This window comes from Silene latifolia, chromosome X (genome assembly GCF_048544455.1).
Source record: "Silene latifolia isolate original U9 population chromosome X, ASM4854445v1, whole genome shotgun sequence".
Taxonomy (NCBI): Eukaryota; Viridiplantae; Streptophyta; class Magnoliopsida; order Caryophyllales; family Caryophyllaceae; genus Silene; species Silene latifolia.
Genome location: NC_133537.1, coordinates 325,541,255 through 325,544,610, shown reverse-complemented (window position 1 = coordinate 325,544,610; position 3,356 = coordinate 325,541,255).

The window sequence follows — 3,356 nt, the reverse complement described above, 5'->3', positions numbered from 1 at the left end:
GGGTAGGGTTCGGGCCAGTAACAATAATATCGTCTACGTACACGATTACATAGAGGGTTCGTGTTGGGGTGATGTGAAGAAACAGGGAGGGGTCCGAAACAGAGTTTCGAAATTGGGAGTCTAGGAGATATTTTTTGAGTTCGGTATACCATGCCCTAGGAGCTTGTTTTAGCCCGTAGATGGCTTTGTTGAGACGGCAGACATGATCGGGTTTGTCAGTGTCTATAAAACCAGGCGGCTGACTCATAAATACGGTGTCCGAAAGGGTACCTTGGAGGAACGCATTATTGACATCAATTTGGTGTAGATGCCAATTGTTTGTGACTGCGAGTGATAGGATCAGGCGGATGGTCGTTGGTTTGATAACTGGACTGAAGGTTTCGGAGTAATCAATACCGGGGCGTTGATGGAAGCCTTTCACAACAAGACGGGCCTTATGTTGTTTGAGACTTCCATCGGGATTATATTTAATGCGATAAACCCATTTGCATCCAACAATGTTTTGGGCAAGGTGACGAGGGACTAGGGTCCATGTGTTATTGCGGGTTAATGCTTGGTGTTCAGCGATCATTGCGGCACGCCAACGAGGATCAATGAGAGCTTGTTTAGTGGTATTTGGTGTGATATGGTTGGCAGTGGAGATGGCGGTTTTGGCATACCTCGGATTGGGTTTGACGATGTTATGGCTAAGGCGTGTGACAGCTCGAGAAGGAGGTGGAGGTGGGGGTGGTGGTGTGGGTATGCTGTCGGTGGTCGATGGGGTAGATGGGGTAGGGTTGGTAGGGGGAGATGAGACAGGAGTATTAGAGTGGGAGGACGAGGGAGGAGTGTTGGGTTCGTTTGGAGGGGAAGAGGGTTCGGGTGTGGGTTCAGCGGTTGGTCCAGGGGATGGTGTTGGGGCAGGTGAGTTGGGCTCGGGTGTGGGTTCAGGGTTTGGGTTGGGATTAGGTGGGTTGGGTTCGTTTGTGGGTGGGGGTTGGATAATGGGAATAGCAAGTTCACACCATTGTTCAGAGGACGGAATAGTGGACATGGGTTGTTTTGTAAGTGATTCATATGGAAATTCGGTTTCGACGAACCGAACATGTCGTGAAGTGTAGGTTTTAAGTGTCAGTGGGTCAAAACAGAGGTAGGCACTTTGAGTTGTGGAGTACCCTATAAAAACACAAGGAGTTGATTTCGAGTTCAGTTTGTGAGCATTATAGGGACGAAGCCACGGAAAACATAAACATCCAAAGGGACGTAGTTTGAGATAATTGGGTGATTTGTGAAAGAGTTGTTCATATGGGGATTTATTATGAAGAGTTGGTGTCGGAAGTCTATTTATGAGATAGACAGCCGTGGCAAATGCGTTTGGCCAGAACGAAATAGGCATACGAGCTTGGGTGAGGAGAGCTAGGCCAGTTTCAACAATGTGTCGATGGCGACGCTCTGCAAAGCCGTTGTGCTCGGGGGTATGAGGAGGTGAGGTGAGATGAGTTATGCCGTTGTCGAGAAGAATCGGGTTTAATTTTATGTACTCACCGCCATTATCCGAGTAAAAACATTTAATGGGTTTATTGAAAAATTTTTCAATAATAGCTTTGTAGCGTGTGAACAGGAGATGTGTGTCGGATTTATTCTTCATCGGATATAGCCAGATGTAATGCGTAAAATGATCGACAAAAATGACGTAGTATTTTAGGGCATCACGGGATAGAATGGGTGAGGTCCAAACATCCGAGAAAATAAGATCGAGAGATGCAGACGATTGTAGCGACGAAACAGAAAAAGGAAGCTTATGGCTTTTATTCATTAAGCACGAATTACAATGAGAAAAATCGGAAATTCGAAAATTGCAGGTTGAATTTAAAAGCTTGAGGATGGCTGTGGAGGGGTGACCAAGTCGTTGGTGCCATAGGGTGGAGGAGAGCTTGGCCGAGTGTGCTTGGGGAGGTGGAGGTGGATGCCATTCATAGGTTCCATCATGGGAATGGCCTTGAAGAAGAATCTGGCCGGTCGAGATCGCCTTAAAACAAAAAGAATTTTGTGAGAATAAGGCAATAGCGGAATTATCTTTACAAAATTGAGAGACGGAAATTAAACGACGAGAAATATTGGGAACAACTAAAACATTGTGAAAATTAAGAGATTGAAAAGAAAAGGAGCCAGTATGTGTTATGGCTAGGGACGAACCATCTCCGATGACGAGGTCGTCGGGGCCATCATAGACAGAGTGAAGGGAGAGAGTGTTGAGGTCGTTTGTGATATGGTGGGATGCACCACTGTCAATGAGATAGGATGAGGAAGAGGCAGTGTTCACGGCAGCGGTGTGGGCATGAGGACGGTTTTGTTTGGGAAGGGGTGGAGGGAATACAACCGTAGGGTAGTCACGTTTGAAGTCGGGGCAGTCACCAGTGACATGCCCTTGTTCACGACAGTAGTGACATTTCCCTTTGAAGGGTTTAGGCTGAGCATTGGTGTAGTTGGTGTGACGGGTCTGGGTTTGAGTCGAGGAGGGTTGGTAAGAGGTGCGAGGTTGATAAGAACGAGTGTTGTGTTGGTTGTGATAGTGGCGGGTTGCAGCGTGAGCCGTGGGTGTGAAGGCAGTGGTATGGGTTGGTGGTTGGTTTTTGACAAGAATTTCATGTTGGATTAGTTTTTCATGAAAATCATCAAAAGCTATGGGTGTGTCACGAGCCCTAACAGCGTCGATGACGGGTTTGTAAAGTTCGGGATCAAGTCCAGAGATAATGTGGGAGGTAATGTCTTCGGCATCAACCGGTTTACCGAGTTGAGCCAACTGGTCAGTGCAAGAGCGGATGGACAGAATGTAGTCGGTGATGGATTGGTCACCATGTTTGAGGTTTTTGAGTTTGTCTTTAAGTTGGAGGATATGACCTCTCGAAGGGTTGGCATAGGTGTTTTTCAGGAGTTGCCACGCTTCATGGGTGGTGGTGGCGTTAAGGATGAGTGGGCTGACTGAGTCGTGGAGTGTGGCAGCCAAGGCACCGAGAAGGAGTTTGTCTTGGCGAAACCAGGTGTGGTAAGCAGGGTTAGGAATGGGTGCGGGATCGGGTTTCGATTCAGTGGCAGCAGGTAGGATGGTTTGAGGTGGGATGTCGGAGGTGCCATCGAGATACGAGAATAAGCCGTATCCTTGGAGGAGACGGGTGATTTGGAAAGACCAGGTGCGGTAGTTTTGTGGTGTGAGTTTCGTGCAGGACGGGAAGTGCAGGGATATGAGGGGTTTGGTTGGCTCATCAAGGTTAGGGATGAGGTTGTTGTTGGATGCCATGGGTGTTGGGGACGGCGGAAGCGGTGTTGTAGTATAGGATCAATTAGAACCTGATACCATATAAGATAATGAATTGTAT